Source organism: Prunus avium, chromosome 8, assembly GCF_965620075.1.
Source record: "Prunus avium chromosome 8, drPruAviu1.hap1.1, whole genome shotgun sequence".
NCBI classification, from domain to species: Eukaryota; Viridiplantae; Streptophyta; class Magnoliopsida; order Rosales; family Rosaceae; genus Prunus; species Prunus avium.
The window spans coordinates 20,112,583-20,138,329 of record NC_142291.1 but is presented as its reverse complement, the minus strand read 5'-3'; positions in this window follow the sequence as shown (position 1 = coordinate 20,138,329).

Below are 25,747 nucleotides of genomic sequence, written 5' to 3'. Positions count from 1 at the left end.
ATGACATTTTAAGAAGTGATATTAAGGCCTTCTTTGGATCGTTTGTGCCTTTCAAGCTAACCTTATGCATGCTTAAGTATGATTTTCCATTGTTTACCATTTTGAGCCTACATGTAAACCTTTTCTTTCATTTTACCAATTATATTTCCTCACCTTAGCCCGAAAAACAAATATTTACCTTTCTAAGGAATTCATGAGCTCTAATTCGGATGTGTTTTTCAGGCTAAGTTTGGGAAGGGATATTACATCCAAAAAAAAAAAAAAAAAAAATCTAATCGTGATGATTCGAAGTCTTGTAAACAATTGTTTTATGCTCTTACATTGCGAGTTCCTTGGACTTTGTATTATCCATACCTTTCATTTCTTACTCACCTTACACCCTTGGCCCCATTACAACCTATACTAAAGACCTAAATTGATCTTAAATGTCATGTGGTTGAATTGCATCCATTTTTCTACTTTTAAGTGTTTGGCATCCTTCTTGAGATCATATTAATGCAAGTTCTTCATTTTCCTATTTTGAGTTAAGTCCCTTATGATTTAACTCTAATCTCATGTTTATAATTGAGTGTTGCATTGTAGCCCTCTTCTGAGTGATTCATTTGTGAGAGGACAACTTCGGTGAGATTTGAAGTAGCATTTGTGCTTGGTATGATTTTTGAAATTGTGTGAAAACTAAGATTGGGGAATTTGTTGCATTTGGCTATCACACTAATACACTTTGAACATGTTATGTTTTGAACTTTGCCGCCTTGTAAATAATGTCTAAAATTGAGCTTTTAAACTTTTGAGTCATGTGCATGAGTCATTTATCTTCATAAAATGTTCGGAAAGATTGTTTTGAGTTTTTATTTATTTATTTTTATTTTTATTTTTGTTTTGTTTTTGTAATTATTTTTGTTTTTGTTTTTTATTTTGCTTACGGACTAACAATCTTTTAAGTTTTCTAATTACCTTGTTTTACAGAGTCAGTAAAACGTTTGTGGGTATCGTATCTGTTAAACCCTCAGGAGACACAACTCCTCCTACTAGGGATGCCTAGAGGTTTAAAGGCTTGTTGCATATGCTCAATGCAATCGAGTTACCTACGAAAGTGGTCTAGTTAACTTCTTGTTTGTTTTTATCTTTGTTTTCCTTTTGTTTTGCTCGAGGACTAGCAAAATCTAGGTTTGGGGGTATTTGATCGGTTCATAATTGTATATCATTTTGTACCCTTCTAGCTTATGATTTGGTTATGTTTTTGAGTTAAACTTGTGCTTTTAATCCTTTTTGTGTTTATCTTTCAGTTCATTGAGCTTTAGGTAATAATGAGGGCTTTGGATAGTAAATGATGCAATCCATGCATGTTAGGGCCTAATTTGGATGAATGGATGAAGAGCTTAAAGACAAACTCAATTTTGGCTACAGTCCCCTGCCAGCCCAGTTTCGTAGGTCATATTGAAAGCTTTGTTTCAGCAACCTACATAGCTCGGATGAGGCCACATTCTTCATGAAAGTTGTTCCAATGGGTGTATACTATAACATATCCGAAATTCAGCCTCATTGGATAATTGTGGAGTCTGTTACCTAGCAAACACAGAGCCATGCTCAGGATGGATTTTATCAGCGCGCAAAATGAGTTAGCAATTTGTTTTGGCCTTAACTTCCTCCTCCGACCTTGGATTGACCCAAATGATATATGGCTGGAAAGAAGACATTCTGAACTTCAAGTTTGAGTGCTTAAAGTCTTAATTTGCTTAAGGGAAGCCCAATTCGTAAGCCCTTGAAGTTGCTGGTCATGCTGACCTCAGGATGAGCTATTATTTCTGGTTGGAAGCTTGGTCATGGTGACATGAAGATGAGCTAGGGCTGCTGGTGGGATTTATTAGTGAAGTGCATCAACCATTTCAGATTTTATAATGGAAGTGTTGTATGCATTAGTGAAGTGCATCAACCATTTCAGATTTTATAAAACAAAGTGTTGTATGCATTAGCCATACTTAATTCAGATTTTCAGCTTCCTTAGGCCTATATATAGTGAGGTTTCCCAAGCTTGTAAACACACCCCAAGGGGGGGAGCTCTCAAACACTTCTCTAGAGCTCCCTTCCCTTCTCTCCCTCAAATTCTCTTAGTTTCCTTTGTAGTTCTCAATTGTTGTAATAAGATCATTCTACTAAATTTTCTTCTCCAAATCTCTCAAACACTTCTCCCATCTCTAAAGTTCTCCAAACACTTCTCCTCCCTTCTCCAAATTTCCCAAACACATTTCCCTTCTCTTCCAAAAGTCTCCATGTCTCAAACACTTCACAAACACCTTTCTCTCCACTCCCTAAGTTCCCAAAGTCTCCAAGTTCACAAACATTCTCCATGTTCTCCAAACACTTTCTCAAACAACTCTCTACTTCTACTTTCTTCTCCAAAAAGCCTCCATGTCCTCAAACACTTTTCCCAAACACTTCTCCTTTCTTCCTCAAAGTTCTCTTAGTCTCTCTTTAATGTTTTCTTAGTTGTAATTTATTTTTCTTGTAATGTACATTCTTTCTTAAGTATTCAAGTTTGATAAGTTTCCAAGTTTCAATTATGGTTTTTGTTCTTATTCATTATGCTTATAAGTTAATATGCTAGTTTGAATGATTGATCACCATTTAGGCTTGCATGTTAGCTATCTTGGTTTGAATTAAGAGTAGACACCATGCTTTAATTCGAATTGAACTATGAATAGGAAGAGTATGTATGGACATTCGACAACAGGGATTAGATACATGCTTGGTTGTTTAAATTGTTCTTCTATGCTTAATGGGTTCCTAATGCTTAATTTTAGGTTAGACAACAAATGATCAAATTAGGGAATTAGGAACACAAGGTTATGACCACACACCATGGCTTAATCATACTTTAGCTAGAATCAATCCATTAATCTAATTGAACTTGGGAACTTATCTACTTGAGTTAGTTATTTTCTTTCTTCCTTGTTTTATTTATTTCCTTTTTTTTTCATTTCTGTTTTGTGTAGGGAAAATGAATTGGATCATTCAATCACCAATCCTCGTGGGATCGACCTCGCACTTACATATGCTATACTACCAAACGGCTCGTGCACTTGCGAGTATCACAAGTTGAGGATGCAACTGAATCCATTTTGGTGCAGCTGAAATCCACACAACATGTATTCCATACTTCTAGCGATTGGATTTCACTCAAAACTCACCAAATGACTCCTCCCACCATATTATGATGTTGCCCAAGTTTTGGGCTCGATCCGAAATCAATAGGTGTGAGAAATTGGACAATTCAAGTTCAACGGCAGTTCGTTCCTAATTGGAGTGGTTGGTGTATTCCATACTTCTAGCGATTGGGTTTCACTCAAAACTCACCAAAGGACGCCTCCCACCATATTATGATGTTGCCCAAGTTTTGGGCTCGATCCGAAAGGAATAGGTGTTCGAAATTGGACAATTCAAGTTCAACGGCAGTTCGTTCCTAATTGCAGTGGTTGGTGTATTCCATACTTCTAGCGATTGGATTTCACTCAAAACTCACCAAATGAATCCTCCCACCATATTATGATGTTGAACAAGTTTGGGGTTCGATCCGAAATCAATTGGTGTGAGAAATTGGACAATTCAAGTTCAACAACAGTTCATTCCTAATGGGAGTGGTTGGTGTATTCCATACTTCTAGCGATTGGATTTCACTCAAAACTCACCAAATGACTCCTCCCACCATATTGTGATGTTGCCCAAGTTTTGGGCTCGATCTGAAATCAATAGGTGTGAGAAATTGGTCATTTCAATTTCAACGGCAGTTCATTCCTAAATGGAGTGGTTGGTGTATTCCATACTTCTAGCGATTGGATTTCACTCAAAACTCACCAAATGACTCCTCCCACCATATTATGATGTTTCCCATGTTTGGGGGTCGATACGAAATCGATAGGTGTGAGAAATTGGACAATTCAAGTTCAACCGCAGTTCGTTCCTCAATGGGGTGGTCGGTGTATTCCATACTTCTAGCGATTGGATTTCACTCGAAACTCACCAAATGACCCCTCCCACCATATTATGATGTTGCCCAAGTTTTGGGCTTGATCCGAAATCAATAGGTGTTCCAAATTGGTCAATTCAAGTTCAACGGCAGTTCGTTCCTAATTGGAGTGGTTGGGGTATTCCAAACTTCTAGCGATTGGATTTCACTCAAAACTCACCAAATGACCCTCCCACCATATTATGATGTTGCCCAAGTTTTGGGCACGATCCGAAATCAATAGGTGTTCCAAATTGGACAATTCAAGTTCAGCGGCAGTTCGTTCCTAATTGGAGTGGTTGGTGTATTCCATACTTCTAGCGATTGGATTTCACTCAAAACTCACAAATGACTACTCCCACCATATTATGATGTTGCCCAAGTTTTGGGCTCGATCCGAAATCAATAGGTGTGAGAAATTGGACAATTCAAGTTCAACGGCAGTTCGTTCCTAAATGGAGTGGTTGGTGTATTCCATACTTCTAGCGATTGGATTTCACTCAAAACTCACTAAACGACTCCTCCCACCATATTGTGATGTTGCCCAAGTTTTGGGCTCGATCTGAAATCAATAGGTGTGAGAAATTGGTCATTTCAATTTCAACGGCAGTTCGTTCCTAAATGGAGTGGTTGGTGTATTCCATACTTCTAGCGATTGGATTTCACTCAAAACTCACTAAACGACTCCTCCCACCATATTATCATGTTGCCCAAGTTTGGGGCTCGATCCGAAATCACTAGGTGTGAGAAATTGGACAATTCAAGTTCAACGGCAATTCGTTCCTAATTGGAGTGGTTGGTGTATTCCACACTTCTAGCAATTGGATTGCACTCAAAACTCACCAAACGACTCCTCCCACCATATTATGATGTTGTCCAAGTTTTGGGCTCGATCCGAAATCAATAGGTGTTCGAAATTGGACAATTCAAGTTCAACGACAGTTCGTTTCTAATTGGAGTGGTTGGAGTATTCCATACTTCTAGCGATTGAATTTCACTCAAAACTCACCAAATGACCCTCCCACCATATTATGATGTTGCCCAAGTTTTGGGTTCGATCCGAAATCAATAGGTGTGAGAAATTGGACAATTCAAGTTCAACGGCAGTTCGTTTCTAATTGGAGTGGTTGGAGTATTCCATACTTCTAGCGATTGGATTTCACTCAAAACTCACCAAATGACTCCCACCATATTATGATGTTGCCCAAGTTTTGGGCGCTCGATCCGAAATTAATAGGTGTTCCAAATTGGACAGTTCAAGAACAACTGCAGTTCGCTCCTAATTGGAGTGGTTGGTGTATTCCATACTTCTAGCGATTGTATTTCACTCAAAACTCACCAAATGACTCCTCCCACCATATTATGATGTTGCCCAAGTTTTGGGCTCGATCCGAAATCAATAGGTGTTCTAAATTGGACATTTCAAGTTCAACGGCAGTTCGTTCCTAATTGGAGTGGTTGGTGTATTCCATACTTCTAGCGATTGGATTTCACTCAAAACGTACCAAATGACTCCCCCCACCATATTACGATGTTGCCCAAGTTTGGGGCTCGATCCGAAATCAATAGGTGTGAGAAATTGGACAATTCAAGTTCAACAGCAGTTCGTTCCTAATTGGAGTGGTTGGTGTATTCCATACTTCCAGCGATTTGATTTCACTCAAAACTCACCAAAGGACTCCTCCCACCATATTATGATGTTGCCCAAGTTTTGGGATCGATCCGAAATCAATAAGTGTTCGAAATTGGACAATTCAAGTTCAACGGCAGTTCGTTCCTAATTGGAGTGGTTGCTGTATTCCGTACTTCTAGCGATTGGATTTCACTCAAAACTAACCAAATGACTCCTCCCACCATATTATGATGTTGCCCAAGTTTTGGGCTCGATCCGAAATCAATAGGTGTGAGAAATTGGACAATTCAAGTTCAATGGCAGTTCGTTCCTAATTCGAGTGGTTGGTGTATTCCATACTTCTAGCGATTGGATTTCACTCAAAACTCACCAAATGACTCCTCCCACCATATTATGATGTTGCCCAAGTTTTGGGCTCGATCCGAAATCAATAGGTGTTCGAAATTGGACAATTCAACTTCAACGGTGGTTCGTTCCTAATTGGAGTGGTTGGTGTATTCCATACTTCTAGCGATTGGATTTCACTCAAAACGCACCAAATGACTCCTCCCACCATATTATGTTGTTGCCCAAGTTTGGGGCTCGATCCGAAATCAATAGGTGTGAGAAATTGGACAATTCAAGTTCAACGGCAGTTCGTTCCTAATTCGAGTGGTTGGTGTATTACATACTTCGAGCGATTGGATTTTACTGAAAACTCACCAAATGACTCCTCCCATGATATTATGATGTTGCCCAAGTTTTGGGCTCGATCCGAAATCAATAGGTGTTCCAAATTGGACAATTCAAGTTCAACGGCAGTTCGTTCCTAATTGGAGTGGTTGGTGTATTCCATACTTCTAGCGATTTGATTTCACTCAAAACTCACCAAATGACTCCTCCCACCATATTACGTTGTTGCCCAAGTTTGGGGCTCGATCCGAAATCACTAGGTGTGAGAAATTGGACAATTCAAGTTCAACGGCAGTTCGTTCCTAATTGGAGTGGTTGGTGTATTCCATACTTCTAGCGATTGGATTTCACTCAAAACTCACCAAATGACTCCTCCCACCATATTATGACGTTGCCCAAAATTTGGGCTCGATCCGAAATCAATAGGTGTGAGAAATTGGACAATTCAATTTCAAAGGCAGTTCGTTCCTAATTGGAGTGGTGGTGTATTCCATACTTCTAGCGATTGGATTTCACTCAAAACTCACCCAATGACTCCTCCCACCATATTATAATGTTGCCCAAGTTTTGGGCTCGATCCGAAATCAATTGGTGTGAGAAATTGGACAATTCAAGTTCAACGGCAGTTCGTTAGTAATTGGAGTGGTTGGTGTATTCCATACTTCTAGCGATTGGATTTCACTCAAAACTCACCAAATGACAACTCCCACCAGATTATGATGTTGCCCAAGTTTTGGGCTCGATCCGAAATCAATAGGTGTTCCAAATTGGACAATTCAAGTTCAACGGCAATTTGTTCCTAATTGGAGTGGTTGGTGTATTCCATACTTCTAGCGATTGGATTTCACACAAAACTCACCAAATGACTCCTCCCACCATATTATGATGTTGCTCAAGTTTTGGGCTCAATCCGAAATCAATAGGTGTGAGAAATTGGACAATTCAAGTTCAACGGCAGTTCGTTCCTAATTGGAGTGGTTGGTGTATTCCATACTTCTAGCGATTGGATTTCACTCAAAACTCACCAAATGACTCCTCCCACCATAATATGATGTTGCCCAAGTTCTGGTCTCGATCCGAAATCAATAGGTGTGATAAATTGGACAATTCAAGTTCAACGGCAGTTCGTTCCTAATTGGGGTGGTTGGTGTATTCCATACTTCTAGCGATTGGATTTCACTCAAAACTCACCAAATGACTCCTCCCACCATATTATAACGTTGCCCAAGTTTTGGGCACGATCCGAAATCAATAGGTGTTCCAAATTGGACAATTCAAGTTCAGCGGCAGTTCGTTCCTAATTGGAGTGGTTGGTGTATTCCATACTTCTAGCGATTGGATTTCACTCAAAACTCACAAATGACTACTCCCACCATATTATGATGTTGCCCAAGTTTTGGGCTCGATCCGAAATCAATAGGTGTGAGAAATTGGACAATTCAAGTTCAACGGGAGTTCGTTCCTAATTGGAGTGGTTGGTGTATTCCATACTTCTAGCGATTGGATTTCACTCAAAACTCACCAAATGACTCCTCCCACCATATTATGATGTTGCCCAAGTTTGGGGCTCGATCCGAAATCATTAAGTGTGAGAAATTGGACAATTCAAGTTCAACGGCAGTTCGTTCCTAATTGGAGTGGTTGGTGTATTCCATACTTCTATTGATTGGATTTCACTCAAAACTCACCGAATGACTCCTTCCACCATATTATGACGTTGCCCAAGTTTTGGGCTCGATCCGAAATCAATAGGTGTGAGAAGTTGGACAATTCAAGTTCAACGGCAGTTCGTTCCTAATTGGAGTGGTTGGTGTATTCCATACTTCTAGCGATTGGATTTCACTCAAAACTCACCAAATGACTCCTCCCACCATATTATGATGTTGCCCAAGTTTTGGGCTCGATCCGAAATCAATTGGTGTTCCAAATTGGACAATTCATGTTCAACGGCAGTTCGTTCCTAATTGGAGTGGTTGGTGTATTCCATACTTCTAGCGATTGGATTTCATTCAAAACTCACCAAATGACTCCACGAATCATATTATTATGTTGCCCAAGTTTTGGGCTTGATCCGAAATCAATAGGTGTTCCAAATTGGACAATTCAAGTTTAACGGCAGTTCGTTCCTAATTGGAGTGGTAAGTGTATTCCATACTTCTAGCGATTGGATTTCACTCAAAACTCACCAAATGACTCCTCCCACCATATTATGATGTTGCCCAAGTTTTGGGCCCGATCCGAAATCCATAGGTGTTCCAAATTGGACAATTCAAGTTCAACGGCAGTTCGTTCCTAATTGGACTGGTTCGTGTATTCCATACTTCTAGCGATTGGATTTCACTCAAAACCCACCAAATGACTCCTCCCACCATATTATGATGTTGCCCAAGTTTTGGGCTCGATCCGAAATCAATAGGTGTTCCAAATTGGACAATTCAGGTTCAACGGTAGTTCGTCCCTAATTGGAGTGGTTGGTGTATTCCATACTTCTAGCGATTGGATTTCACTCAAAACTCACCAAACGACTCCTCCCACCATATTATGATGTTGCCCAAGTTCTGGTCTCGATCCGAAATCAATAGGTGTGATAAATTGGACAATTCAAGTTCAACGGCAGTTCGTTCCTAATTGGAGTGGTTGGTGTATTCCATACTTCTAGTGATTGGATTTCACTCAAAACTCACTAAATGACTCCTCCCACCATATTATGATGTTACCCAAGTTCTGGTCTCGATCCGAAATCAATAGGTGTTTCAAATTGGACAATTCAAGTTCAACGGCAGTTCGTTCCTAATTGGAGTGGTTGCTGTATTCCATACTTCTAGCGATTGGATTTCCCTCAAAACTCACCAAATAACTCCTCCCACCATATTATGATGTTGCCCAAGTTTTGGGCTCGATCCGAAATCAATAGGTATTCCAAATTGGACAATTCAAGTTCAACGGTAGTTCGTTCCTAATTGGAGTGGTTGGTGTATTCCATACTTCTAGCGATTGGATTTCACTCAAAACTCACCAAATGACTCCTCCCACCATATTATGATGTTGCCCAAGTTTGGGGCTCGATCTGAAATCAATAGGTTTGAGAAATTGGACAATTCAAGTTCAACGGCAGTTCGTTCCTAATTGGAGTGGTTGGTGTATTCCATACTTCTAGCGATTGGATTTCACTCAAAACTCACCAAATGACTCCTCCCACCAGATTATGATGTTGCCCAAGTTTTGGTCTCGATCCGAAATCAATAGGTGTTCCAAATTGGACAATTCAAGTTCAACGGCAATTTGTTCCTAATTGGAGTGGTTGGTGTATTCCATACTTCTAGCGATTGGATTTCACACAAAACTCACCAAATGACTCCTCCCACCATATTATGATGTTGCTCAAGTTTTGGGCTCAATCCGAAATCAATAGGTGTGAGAAATTGGACAATTCAAGTTCAATGGCAGTTCGTTCCTAATTGGAGTGGTTGGTGTATTCCACACTTCTAGCAATTGGATTTCACTCAAAACTCACCAAATGACTCCTCCCACAGTATTATGATGTTGCACAGGTTTGGGGTTTGATCCGAAATCAATAGGTGTGGGAAATTGGACAATTCAAGTTCAACTGCAGTTCGTTCCTAATTGGAGTGGTTGGTGTATTCCATACTTCTAGCGATTGGATTTCACTCAAAACTCACCAAATGACTCCTCCCACCGTATTATGATGTTGCACAAATTTGGGGCTCCATCCGAAATCAATAGGTGTGAGAAATTGGACAATTCAAGTTCAACGGTAGTTCGTTCCTAATTGGAGTGGTTGGTGTATTCCATACTTCTAGCGATTGGATTTCACTCAAAACTCACCACATGACTCCTGTTGTTAATAATATGTTAACTCGCAATTGTACGGGGCAATTAGTAGTATTGCAAGACAAGTACGAGGTCGTACCCACGAAGACTGAGAAGTTCAAATTAGTTATGTACTTTAGATTACCAAATTCAAGAAGTTAGGAAGTTAAATCTAAAACAGAATTTAAAGCAAGAGTGAGTTTGAAAACAAATGCAGCAAGATTAAAATGAACTTTGAAGTGAGAATGCTTGTGATTATAGAAAGAAATGAACAAACTGAAATTGCAACGGAAAGCAAGTAAACAAAAGTAACAAAGGGTGGTTTTGAAAGTTAAAACACAGGTTTGGAGACTAGGGCATTCGATTCACCATAACACTTCAATTCTGGGTTATAAAGATTCAAGTAACAAGTCTAATTCAGATTCAAAGATTGATTCTAGCTAAAGTATGATTAGGCCATGGTGTTTGGTCCTAACCTTGTGTTCCTAATTCCCTAATTTGATCATTTGTTGTCTAACCTAAAATTAAGCATTAGGAACCCATTAAGCATAGAAGAACATTTTAAACAACCAAGTATGTATCTAATCCCTGTTGTCGAATGTCCATACATACTCTTCCTATTCATAGTTCAATTCGAATTAAAGCATGGTGTATACTCTTAATTCAAACCAAGATAGTTAACAAACAAGTTCTAATGGTGATCAATCATTCAAACAAGCATGTTAACTTATAAGCATAATGAATAAGAACATGAATCATGAATCAAACTTGAAACTCCAAACTTATAAACCCAGAATATTCATGTTAGGTTACATCGAAGCCCTAGTTATGGATTTAGCTACTCATAATGGAAAAGAGACTTGAACAGAAATGAGAAAACATAATGAATGCAATAAGAGTAGAAAAACCCTTTTTCTGAAGTTCTTGTGGTGTCCAAGGCTTCTCCAAGTGCTTCTCCACTTCTAATGCTTCTCCAAGAGCTTCCCCACTTCTAGAAAGATGTATGAAGGATATGGAGGTGATTTGGGATGAGTTTGAGTGAGTGGTGATGGCTAAGGAAGATGAAATTCGTAGGGAAATGGAAGAGAAGTTTGCAGGAGTTGTTTTGGTGATTGTTGGAGTGTTTGGGATTGTGAGAGTGTTTGAGGATGGTTGGAGTGAATTGTGGGGGTTGTGAATCTCAGGATTTTTTGTGTCTTGAATGTGGAATGGATGTGGTATTTATAGGGAGACGGGAGTGATAAATCTGAATTCAATATGGCTAATGCATACAACACTTGCATTATAAAAGATGAATTGGTTGATGCACTTCACTAATGCATACAACACTTGCATTATAAAATCTGAATTGGTTGATGCACTTCAGCAATAAATCCCACCAGCAGCCCTAGCTCATCTTCATGTCACCATGACCAAGCTTCCAACCAGCTACAATAGCTCATGCCTAGCTCACCATGACCAAGCTTCCAACCAGCTCATCCTGAGGTCAGCATGACCAGCAACTTCAAGGGCTTACAACTTGGGCTAGGCTGAATCAAATGAAGACTTTAAGATGTCCATTGTGAAGCTCAGAATGTGTATGATTCAACCACACAAGTATTGGCCCAATCCAAGCTCGGAGGAGGAAGTTAAGGCCGAAACAAATTGCTAACTCAGTTTGCTCGCTGACAAAATCCATCCTGAGCATGGTTCTGTGTTTGCTAGGTGACGGACTCCAGATTTATCCAATGGGGCTGAATTTTGGATATGTTATAGTACACACCCATTGGAACAACTTTCATGAAGAATGTTGCCTCATCCGAGCTATGTAGGTTGCTGAAACAAAGCTTGCAATATGACCTACGGAACTGGACTGGCAGGGGGCTGTAGCCGAAATGAGTTTGTCTTTAAGCTCTTCTTCTCTTCATCCAAATTAGGCCTTAACATGCATGAATTGCATGAATTATGCTCTCTTGCTCTTTTGGCCTACAAAACACATAAAGGGAGGCAAATAACTCAAAATTATAAGAAACTAAGCAAAAGAAGTAAGTAAATTGGGCATGTATATGTATGAAATTATGAGCTTAACACACCCCCAAACTTAGATTTTGCTAGTCCTCGAGCAAAACAAAAGAGAAACAAAGATAAAAACAAAACAAGAAGTTAACTAGACCACTTTCGTAGGTAACTCGATTGCATTGAGCGTATGCAACAAGCCTTTAAACCTCTAGGCATCCCTAGTAGGAGGAGTTGTGTCTCCTGAGGGTTTAACAGATACAATACCCACAAACGTTTTTCTAACTCTACAAAACAAAATGGTTAGAAAAACAACTTTGAAATCAACTAATGAAAATGAAAGAAAGTTTTAGTCATACCTTCAACACCATAGAGTTGCCAAGATAGGTCATCAATCAGTGTGTACAAGTGGAAGCTATAGCTCAAAGGCACACAGTTTCAAAGCAAGCACACTCAAACCTTGAATAGAGAACATGCTTCGACTCTAATTCTCACAGATAACACTCAATCACTCAGAACCTATGTTTTAATTCTCTCAAGAAAGCATAAGTGAGTGTATGAAATAGAAGCACAAATTTGGTTAGATCTCATGAAAGGAATTAAATACTAAGAATAGAGATACACACATACTTACCAGCACCCATGAATACATCCTCAAAGATCAGCTAGGTCTTTCACAATGTTGTAATGAAAGGCTAAGGTTTAGGGGAAATGGAAGAATTGGAAGGAAAAACAAATAACTTAAGAACATACCAAGGTTGCATGCTTCATTAATCTGCAAGGCATCATTGATTTAGATTGGCATGGCAGCAAACTTCATGGTATCACCTGGCATGGACTTTATTTTTCACACTTAGATCAAATCGAAACACTTTCATCTTCGTTGATTTGATCTGCATCTTCATTAACTTCATTGCACAGATTCACACCAAATTTCATTTAGGTACACGGCAGCAACTTCCTTGCATCAAACTTTATCTTGGCACACCTTGGTATATTTCTAAGTTATAGGGTATGGCTACAAGAGGTTAAGTATCTCAGATTGAGATACAAAGGTAGGGAAAATGATGAGGGTGATAAAAGAAAAGGCTTTGAGTGTTTGGCTTCAAGAGGGCTAATGGAACACACATATGGGTAGGGTGAAAAGAAAGCATATAGAATGGTTATACACACATAGCCTAGCATCACTTCAATGAGTTCATTCATGAATGAGAGCAAGCATATGATATCTGCAAAAGAGAATCATCCTTAGTATTCGATCAAAATGAAATGATGAGATCAATTAGAGTGAATTGAAGAAAATAAGTATGGATGAGAAATAGAACACTTTAAACCCTCTCAAGAAAGCAATTAGGCTCGATATAGCTCACTAGGGTAGTCTCCACTATTTTCCTTCAAGAATTTGAGCATGGTACTTTAGCCACCAGAATTCTAAGAGCCAAAGCTTTGTGAAGTGCAAAATTCTGATATGAAAACCTCAATGGCAGCTCCATAGCATCGATTGTATGACATTTAGAAAAAAAAAAATTAGTGACAAATGAACGAAAATTGAAACACAAATGAATGAAATTTGAAAACCTTCCCCCCAGACCTGAATTAAACATTGTCCTCAATGTGAAAGCATACAAAAGATGATTGAGAACAAACAAATGATAAGGGAAAAGTTAGAAGAAGGTTTAGGAAAAATTAAAAAAAAAAAAAAAATGAATATATAAGCAACTCATGGATGACCAGTTAAGGGCCTCAGAAAACACAGCCAGGGGATCCGGGAAGGTTGGAGGGGTCACAATGGTCCCGCTTAAAACCCAAACTTCTTAGACACCGAAGGTGTCGCCTAAAGAACTCCTAGACACTGTATTGACGGAGGTGCTCACTGGGGTTACCAAAAGTTAGCTTATATGATTTTTATTTTTTTTTAATTTTTTTTTAATTTTTATATTTATTTATTTATAAAAAGGAACAGAAACTTAAAAATAAAAACAAAACAAGTAAAGAGAAAGGATTGAAATGCTTCCCCTTGATGCGATTAGGTCGATTGCTACCAAGCACCTTCTTCTTGAACACATGGGTTGCCTCCCAAGAAGCGCCTTAGTTACTGTCTTGGCAAGTGTTGCGTAGATTCAGCTGCACCAAAATGGATTCAGCTGCATCCTCAACTTGTGATACTCGCAAGTGCACGAGCCGTTTGGTAGTATAGCATATGTAAGTGCGAGGTCGATCCCACGAGGATTGGTGATTGAATGATTCAATTCATTTTCCCTACACAAAATAGAAACAAAAACAAAGAACATAAAACAAGGAAGAAAGAAATAAGTAACTCAAGCAAATAAGTTCCCAAGTTCAATTTAGATTAATGGATTGATTCTAGCTAAAGTATGATTAAGCCATGGTGTGTGGTCATAACCTTGTGTTCCTAATTCCCTAATTTGATCATTTGTTGTCTAACCTAAAATTAAGCATTAGGAACCCATTAAGCATAGAAGAACATTTTAAACAACCAAGTATGTATCTAATCCCTGTTGTCGAATGTCCATACATACTCTTCCTATTCATAGTTCAATTCGAATTAAAGCATGGTGTATACTCTTAATTCAAACCAAGATAGCTAACATGCAAGCCTAAATGGTGATCAATCATTCAAACTAGCATATTAACTTATAAGCATAATGAATAAGAACAAAAACCATAATTGAAACTTGGAAACTAATTCAACTTGAAAACTTAAGAAAAGAATTTACATAACAAAGAAAAATAAATTACAACTAAGAAGCAAAAGGAAAGCTAGAATTGAGAACTAGAAAGCAAAATTAAGAGAATTTGAGGGAGAGAAGGGAAGGGAGCTCTAGAGAAGTGTTTGAGAGCTCCCCCCCTTGGGGTGTGTTTACAAGCTTGGGAAACCTCACTATATATAGGCCTAAGGAAGCTGAAAATCTGAATTAAGTATGGCTAATGCATACAACACTTGTTTTATAAAATCTGAAATGGTTGATGCACTTCACTAATAAATCCCACCAGCAGCCCTAGCTCATCTTCATGTCACCATGACCAAGCTTCCAACCAGAAATAATAGCTCATCCTGAGGTCAGCATGACCAGCAACTTCAAGGGCTTACGAATTGGGCTTCCCTTAAGCAAATTAAGACTTTAAGCACTCAAACTTGAAGTTCAGAATGTCTTCTTTCCATCCATATATCATTTGGGCCAATCCAAGGTCGGAGGAGGAAGTTAAGGCCAAAACAAATTGCTAACTCATTTTGCGCGCTGATAAAATCCATTCTGAGCATGGCTCTGTGTTTGCTAGGTAACAGACTCCACAATTATCCAATGGGGCTGAATTTCGGCTATGTTCTAGTATACACCCATTGGAACAACTTTCATGAAGAATGTGGCCTCATCCGAGCTATGTAGGTTGCTGAAACAAAGCTTGCAATATGACCTACGAAACTGGGCTGGCAGGGAACTGTAGCCAAAATTGAGTTTGTCTTTAAGCTCTTCATCCATTCATCCAAATTAGGCCCTAACATGCATGGATTGCATCATTTACTATCCAAAGCCATCATTATTACCTAAAGCTCAATGAACTGAAAGATAAACACAAAAAGGATTAAAAGCACAAGTTTAACTCAAAAACATAACCAAATCATAAGCTAGAAGGGTACAAAATGATATACAATTATGAACCGATCAAATACCCCCAAACTTAGATTTTGCTAGTCCTCGAGCAAAACAACACAAAACAAAGTTAAAAACAAAACAAGAAGTTAACTAGACCACTTTCGTAGGTAACTCGATTGCATTGAGCGAATGCAACAAGCCTTTAAACCTCTAGGCATCCCTAGTAGGAGGAGTTGTGTCTCCTGAGGGTTTAACAGTTACGATACCCACAAACGTTTTTCTAACTCTACAAAACAAAATGGTTAGAAAACTTATTAGATTTGTTAGTTCTTAAGCAAAACCAAAACCAAAAACAAACATAAAAATAAAAACAAAACACAAAACACAAAAAACAAAAAAACAAAATCAAAATAAAAACTCAAAACAATCTTTCCGAACATTTTGTGAAGAGAAATGACTCATGCACATGACTTAAACGTTTTGACAATAAAAGCTCAATTTTAGACATTATTCACAAAGCAGCAAAGTTCAAAACATAATATGCTCAAAGTGTAGTAGTGTGATAGCCAAATGCAACAAATTCCCCAATCTTAGTTTCCACACAATTTCAAAAATCATACCAAGCACAAATGCAACTTCAAATCTCACCAAAGTTGTCCTCTCACAAATGAATCACTCAGAAGAGGGCTACAATGCAACACTCAGTTATAGACATGGGATTAGAGTTAAATCATAAGGTACTTAACTCAAAAATAGGAAGATGAAGAACTTGCATTAATATGATCTCAAGAAGGAGGCCAAACACTTAAAAGTAGAAAAATGAATGCAATTCAACCACATGACATTTAAGATCAATTTAGGTCTTTATTATAGGTTGTAATGGGGCCAAGGGTGTAAGGTGAGTGAGAAATGAAAGGTATGGATAATACAAAGTCCAAGGAACTCACAATGTAAGAGCATAAAAAAAATTGTTTACAAGACTTCGAATCATCACGATTAGATTTTTTTTCTTTTACATGATCAAAACTCCTTATACCTTCATTTACAATGATTTAAACTCCTTTCCAAACACCAATGAAACCCAAAAACAAAATTTCATTCAACTACCATTTAATCATAACTTTTTTCTTTTCTTTTCTTTCACCAATTGTGTGATTTTCTTTTTTTTTTCTTTTTTTCTTCTATGTAATATCCCTTCCCAAACTTAGCATGAAAAACACATCCGAATTAGAGCTCATGAGTTCCTTAGAAAGGTAAATATTTGTTTTTCGGGCTAAGGCGAGGAAATATAATTGGTAAAATGAAAGAAAAGGTTTACATGTAGGCTCAAAATGGTTAACAATGGAAAATCATGCTTAAGCATGCATAAGGTTAGCTTGAAAGGCACAAACGATCCAAAGAAGGCCTTAATATCATTTCTTTAAATGTCATGAAATCAAATTGCATAAGAATGAATGACTTTTAAGTGTTCAACCAAATCAATGAATAATGAGATCAAACAACAACTTTGATGACAAGAAAATAAGAGTATGTGTATAACACTCATGAAATGAAGCACAAGGCTCAAAAGCTCACATTATATGGTTATATAAGTCTAATTTATGCTTGATACAATTCTTTGGGTCATGCAAATCCTTTAATTGGAAAATTATGAAACAAATGGCAAGTGCAAAGAAGGTTTCGAACATATCATGCTAGAACGATGCCAAATTAATTAATTAATTAATTATTATTTTTTACAATAAAAATTTACAAGGAAAAAAATAAATAATAAATAAAATTCAATTTTTTATTTAAGTCATGCAACATTTATCACAATCTCATCAAATGTGTTCGGAAAGTGACTAAACAAGATTTAAAACAAGAAAGAAATTTAATTTAATTTTTTTTTTATTTAAAATTTTAAGAAAAACCAAGTTTACTTGCTAAACTCCAATACCCCCAAACCTAGAAATGAGCATTGTCCTCAATGTTTAAAAAATTAGCCATAAACAATGTCATAACAACAAATGAAAGGTATTAAAGCAAATAAAAAAAAATCACAAAATCACAAAAGAAAACAAAAACAAAATAATTATAAAATAAAAATTACAACACAAACAAAAAAAACAAAAAAAAAATTGAAACAATAAACCCTAATCACACAATTCTGAAACCCAAAAAAATTTTGAAGCCCAAAGCCCACAATGAAATTAACCCACCTTGAAACTCAAACAAGGTGAAAAACCGACCCAAAATGAAATCTGAAGCCCACACGGTTCAATTTTATTTTATTTTATTTTTTTTGAAATTTTTTTTGAAATTTTTTTTTTTTTTTTAAATTTGTGATTTTGTGATTTTTTTTTATTTGCTTTAATACCTTTCATTTGTTGTTATGACATTGTTTATGGCTAATTTTTTAAACATTGAGGACAATGCTCATTTCTAGGTTTGGGGGTATTGGAGTTTAGCAAGTAAACTTGGTTTTTCTTAAAATTTTAAAACAAGAAAAAAATCAAAAACTTGTTGAGCCTATTCCTAACAACTAAAATGAGTTATTAAAAATAGAAACTTCAATTCTCGCAAGTGCACGAACCATTTATAGTATAGCTTATGAAATACGAGGTCGATCCCACGGAGAATGGTAACTTGGTTGCAAGTTAAACTACTTAGAATGATGGAAAAACTGAAAACAAAGAAACAAACTAACTAACAATTGGCAAGGTCTAGGACAGAATCCTAGCACCACACACGCACTCGAATGGGGGGTTTTTGTTGTTTAAATGAAAACAAGAGAATGAAATGGAAGTGCTGGAAGTAAACAATGGCAGCAATGAACAAGTTGTGAAACAATGATTGAGAAGTGTTAGAGCCTTGGAATCTACCACTAGTCTTCCTATCCAAGTTATGAATGCATAGAAATTGACTCAAGCTTCATTAACAATAGATTATCGCATACAAGCCTATGGTATCTAGGTGCAGGATGCATGATTCTCCTAAGGCATGTAATTGTGCATGGTATCTACACAACACGTGATCTCTAATATGCAACCTAAGCATGGTATCTACTTAGAATAAAGCATATAAGAGTCATTAAGTTCCTTGAGAATATGATAATCACACAAGTCCTAGAACATGGTATCTGTCCTAGTCAACCTATGGTTATTAACCCCTTGAATGATTCTTAGGCCATTCATGTGTTGCTTGTGAAAGGAGAGTAGAATTGGTGAATCTAAACCCCTTCCCAACCTGTGCTAGATGCATAAAATCCTAGTTAGCTACTCCAAGAAAACATACATCAAGCACATAATAAGCTGGAGATTAACAACTTGATAATGAAAGCAAGGAAATCAATTAACTATGAAATCATCCATAACATTGAATATTCATGACTAGGGCTTCATCCTAAGCCCTAACAAAATGGATTAGTTAAACATAATTATGAATACAGAAGATAAGAAATACATAGGTAGAATAAAGAGAATAGAAGAACTAGCTGGTGGCAGCAAGGTAGTTTCCAGGACAGCTCCCAGCTCTCCCTCCTTTGCAGCTAGCTCTCTCTCTCTCTTTGTGGTGAATCTGAATGTGTGTATGGAAGTAATGGATGAAGTGAATTGTATCTGGGATGTGGAATGGAAGTGGTATTTATAGGGAGAAGGAAAGGGGAATTCTGAATTGAATATGACTAATGCATACAACACTTGTATTTAGATAATCAGAATTGGTTGCTGCACTAATAAATCCCACCAGCAGCCATAGGTCATCTTCATGTCAGCATGATCAAGCATCCATCCAGAAACCAATAGCTCATGCCTAGCTCACCATGACCAAGCATCCATCAGCTCATCCCAAGTACGAATTGAAGCATTAGGCAAAGAGTATAACCATGACTTAGCCTTATCTTTTAAACTGAATGGGAATAGCCTCATCTTAATCTGCTCATCATCAAGTCCTTGAATTTTGATTGTAGCACATATTTCAAAGAATTGCTTAACATGCATGTAAGGATCCTCAGTGGTATTACCATAATAAGTTGGAAGAAGATGAATCATACCACTTCTAAGCTCAAACCTGTCAATTGTGAGTTGAGGATAGACGATGCACGAAGGTTGATCAGTGACTTTGGGGATGGAAAATTCACGCAGGGGTTTCCTAGGTTGGACAACAAGCGCACCACCTCCTTCATCATTATTGTTGTTGTTTGGAATCTCTGCCATCTTGCTTGAACCTTCAGATTCGTAGCTCTCAGATTCAGCACTTAAAGAACTATAATTCCTCCTCAAACCAACACGTACAGCAAAAGTTCCTGGTGAAATTGGCTCAGAATCAGATTCGGACATATATGCACACACAAGAAACCAATTAGTGCCTTCAAATGGAGATAACAACTAAAAAGAAAAACAGAATACAGAAATAAAAACCAACGAAAACAAAAACAAAAACACTCAAAGTAATCTAACTATAGCACCATCGTTACCGGTTCCCCGGCAACGGCGCCAAAAACTTGTTGAGCCTATTCCTAACAACTAAAATGAGTTATTAAAAATAGAAACTTCAATTCTCGCAAGTGCACGAACCATTTATAGTATAGCTTATGAAATACGAGGTCGATCCCACGGAGAATGGTAACTTGGTTGCAAGTTAAACTACTTAGAATGATGGAAAAACTGAAAACAAAGAAACAAACTAACTAACAATTGGCAAGGTCTAGGACAGAATCCTAGCACCACACACGCACTCGAATGGGGGGTTTTTGTTGTTTAAATGAAAACAAGAGAATGAAATGGAAGTGCTGGAAGTAAACAATGGCAGCAATGAACAAGTTGTGAAACAATGATTGAGAAGTGTTAGAGCCTTGGAATCTACCACTAGTCTTCCTATCCAAGTTATGAATGCATAGAAATTGACTCAAGCTTCATTAACAATAGATTATCGCATACAAGCCTATGGTATCTAGGTGCAGGATGCATGATTCTCCTAAGGCATGTAATTGTGCATGGTATCTACACAACACGTGATCTCTAATATGCAACCTAAGCATGGTATCTACTTAGAATAAAGCATATAAGAGTCATTAAGTTCCTTGAGAATATGATAATCACACAAGTCCTAGAACATGGTATCTGTCCTAGTCAACCTATGGTTATTAACCCCTTGAATGATTCTTAGGCCATTCATGTGTTGCTTGTGAAAGGAGAGTAGAATTGGTGAATCTAAACCCCTTCCCAACCTGTGCTAGATGCATAAAATCCTAGTTAGCTACTCCAAGAAAACATACATCAAGCACATAATAAGCTGGAGATTAACAACTTGATAATGAAAGCAAGGAAATCAATTAACTATGAAATCATCCATAACATTGAATATTCATGACTAGGGCTTCATCCTAAGCCCTAACAAAATGGATTAGTTAAACATAATTATGAATACAGAAGATAAGAAATACATAGGTAGAATAAAGAGAATAGAAGAACTAGCTGGTGGCAGCAAGGTAGTTTCCAGGACAGCTCCCAGCTCTCCCTCCTTTGCAGCTAGCTCTCTCTCTCTCTTTGTGGTGAATCTGAATGTGTGTATGGAAGTAATGGATGAAGTGAATTGTATCTGGGATGTGGAATGGAAGTGGTATTTATAGGGAGAAGGAAAGGGGAATTCTGAATTGAATATGACTAATGCATACAACACTTGTATTTAGATAATCAGAATTGGTTGCTGCACTAATAAATCCCACCAGCAGCCATAGGTCATCTTCATGTCAGCATGATCAAGCATCCATCCAGAAACCAATAGCTCATGCCTAGCTCACCATGACCAAGCATCCATCAGCTCATCCCAAGTACGAATTGAAGCATTAGGCAAAGAGTATAACCATGACTTAGCCTTATCTTTTAAACTGAATGGGAATAGCCTCATCTTAATCTGCTCATCATCAAGTCCTTGAATTTTGATTGTAGCACATATTTCAAAGAATTGCTTAACATGCATGTAAGGATCCTCAGTGGTATTACCATAATAAGTTGGAAGAAGATGAATCATACCACTTCTAAGCTCAAACCTGTCAATTGTGAGTTGAGGATAGACGATGCACGAAGGTTGATCAGTGACTTTGGGGATGGAAAATTCACGCAGGGGTTTCCTAGGTTGGACAACAAGCGCACCACCTCCTTCATCATTATTGTTGTTGTTTGGAATCTCTGCCATCTTGCTTGAACCTTCAGATTCGTAGCTCTCAGATTCAGCACTTAAAGAACTATAATTCCTCCTCAAACCAACACGTACAGCAAAAGTTCCTGGTGAAATTGGCTCAGAATCAGATTCGGACATATATGCACACACAAGAAACCAATTAGTGCCTTCAAATGGAGATAACAACTAAAAAGAAAAACAGAATACAGAAATAAAAACCAACGAAAACAAAAACAAAAACACTCAAAGTAATCTAACTATAGCACCATCGTTACCGGTTCCCCGGCAACGGCGCCAAAAACTTGTTGAGCCTATTCCTAACAACTAAAATGAGTTATTAAAAATAGAAACTTCAATTCTCGCAAGTGCACGAACCATTTATAGTATAGCTTATGAAATACGAGGTCGATCCCACGGAGAATGGTAACTTGGTTGCAAGTTAAACTACTTAGAATCGACCTCGTATTTCATAAGCTATACTATAAATGGTTCGTGCACTTGCGAGAATTGAAGTTTCTATTTTTAATAACTCATTTTAGTTGTTAGGAATAGGCTCAACAAGTTTTTGTTGCGTAGATTCAGCTGCACCAAAATGGATTCAGCTGCATCCTCAACTTGTGATACTCGCAAGTGCACGAGCCGTTTGGTAGTATAGCATATGTAAGTGCGAGGTCGATCCCACGAGGATTGGTGATTGAATGATTCAATTCATTTTCCCTACACAAAATAGAAACAAAAACAAAGAACATAAAACAAGGAAGAAAGAAATAAGTAACTCAAGCAAATAAGTTCCCAAGTTCAATTTAGATTAATGGATTGATTCTAGCTAAAGTATGATTAAGCCATGGTGTGTGGTCATAACCTTGTGTTCCTAATTCCCTAATTTGATCATTTGTTGTCTAACCTAAAATTAAGCATTAGGAACCCATTAAGCATAGAAGAACATTTTAAACAACCAAGTATGTATCTAATCCCTGTTGTCGAATGTCCATACATACTCTTCCTATTCATAGTTCAATTCGAATTAAAGCATGGTGTATACTCTTAATTCAAACCAAGATAGCTAACATGCAAGCCTAAATGGTGATCAATCATTCAAACTAGCATATTAACTTATAAGCATAATGAATAAGAACAAAAACCATAATTGAAACTTGGAAACTAATTCAACTTGAAAACTTAAGAAAAGAATTTACATAACAAAGAAAAATAAATTACAACTAAGAAGCAAAAGGAAAGCTAGAATTGAGAACTAGAAAGCAAAATTAAGAGAATTTGAGGGAGAGAAGGGAAGGGAGCTCTAGAGAAGTGTTTGAGAGCTCCCCCCCTTGGGGTGTGTTTACAAGCTTGGGAAACCTCACTATATATAGGCCTAAGGAAGCTGAAAATCTGAATTAAGTATGGCTAATGCATACAACACTTGTTTTATAAAATCTGAAATGGTTGATGCACTTCACTAATAAATCCCACCAGCAGCCCTAGCTCATCTTCATGTCACCATGACCAAGCTTCCAACCAGAAATAATAGCTCATCCTGAGGTCAGCATGACCAGCAACTTCAAGGGCTTACGAATTGGGCTTCCCTTAAGCAAATTAAGACTTTAAGCACTCAAACTTGAAGTTCAGAATGTCTTCTTTCCATCCATATATCATTTGGGCCAATCCAAGGTCGGAGGAGGAAGTTAAGGCCAAAACAAATTGCTAACTCATTTTGCGCGCTGATAAAATCCATTCTGAGCATGGCTCTGTGTTTGCTAGGTAACAGACTCCACAATTATCCAATGGGGCTGAATTTCGGCTATGTTCTAGTATACACCCATTGGAACAACTTTCATGAAGAATGTGGCCTCATCCGAGCTATGACTTTCATGAAGAATGTATTCCATACTTCTAGCGATTGGATTTCACTCAAAACTCACTAAATGACTCCTCCCACCATATTATGTTGTTGACCAAGTTTGGGGCTCGATCCGAAATCAATAGGTGTTCCAAATTAGACAATTCAAGTTCAACGGCAGTTCGTTCCTAATTGGAGTGGTTGGTGTATTCCATACTTCTAGCGATTGGATTTCACTCAAAACTCACCAAATGACTCCTCCCACCATATTACGACGTTGCCCAAGTTTTAGGCTCGATCCGAACTCAATAGGTGTTCCAATTTGGACAATTTAAGTTCTACGGCAGTTCGTACCTAATTGGAGTTGTTGGTGTATTCCATACTTCTAGCGATTGGATTTCACTCAAAACTCACCAAATGACTCCTCCCACCATATTGTGATGTTGCCCAAGTTTTGGGTTCGATCCGAAATCAATAGGTGTTCCAAATTGGACAATTCAAGTTCAACGGCAGTTCGTTCCTAATTGGAGTGGTTGGTGTATTCCATACTTCTAGCGATTGGATTTCACTCAAAACTCTCCAAATGACTCCTCCCACCATATTATGATGTTGCCCAAGTTTTGGGCTCGATCCGAAATCAATAGGTGTGAGAAATTGGACAATTCAAGTTCAACGGCAGTTCGTTCCTAATTGGAGTGGTTGGTATATTCCACACTTCTAGCGATTGGATTTCACTCAAAACTCACCAAATGACTCCTCCCACCATATTGTGATGTTGCCCAAGTTTTGGGTTCGATCCGAAATCAATAGGTGTTCCAAATTGGACAATTCAAGTTCAACGGCAGTTCGTTCCTAATTGGAGTGGTTGGTGTATTCCATACTTCTACCGATTGGATTTCAATCAAAACTCACCTAATGACTCCTCCCACCATATTATGATGTTGCCCAAGTTTTGGGCACGATCCGAACTCAATAGGTGTGAGAAATTGGACAATTTAAGTTCAATGGCAGTTCGTTCCTAATTGGAGTTGTTGGTGTATTCCGTACTTCTAGCGATTGGATTTCACTCAAAACTCCCCAAATGACTCCTCCCACCATATTATGATGTTGCCCAAGTTTGGGGCTCGATCCGAAATCAATAGGTGTGAGAAATTGGACAATTCAAGTTCAACGGCAGTTCGTTCCTAATTGGAGTGGTTGGTGTATTCCATACTTCTAGCGATTGGATTTCACTCAAAACTCACCAAATGACTCCTCCCACCGTATTATGATTTTGCCCAAGTTTTGGGCTCGATCCGAAATGAATACGTGTTCCAAATTGGACAATTCAAGTTCAACGGCAGTTCGTTCCTAATTGGAGTGGTTGGGGTATTCCATGCTTCTAGCTATTGGATTTCACTCAAAACTCTCCAAATGACTCCTCCCACCATATTATGATGTTGCCCAAGTTTTGGGTTCGATCCGAACTCAATAGGTGTGAGAAATTGGACAATTCAAGTTCAACGGCAGTTCGTTCCTAATTGGAGTGGTTGGTATATTCCACACTTCTAGCGATTGGATTTCACTCAAAACTCACCAAATGACTCCTCCCACCATATTATGATGTTGCCCAAGTTTGGGGCTCGATCCGAAATCAATAGGTGTGAGAAATTGGACAATTCAAGTTCAACGGCAGTTCGTTCCAAATTGGAGTGGTTGGAGTATTCCATACTTCTAGCAATTGGATTTCACTCAAAACTCACCAAATGACTCCTCCCACCATATTATGATGTTGCACAAGTTTGGGGTTCCATCCGGAATCAATAGGTGTGAGAAATTGGACAGTTCAGGTTCATCGGCAGTTCGTTCCTAATTGGAGTGGTTGGTGTATTCCACACTTCTAGCAATTGGATTTCACTCAAAACTCACCAAATGACTCCTCCCACCATATTATGATGTTGCCCAAGTTTGGGGCTCGATCCGAAATCAATAGGTGTGAGAAATTGGACAATTCATGTTCA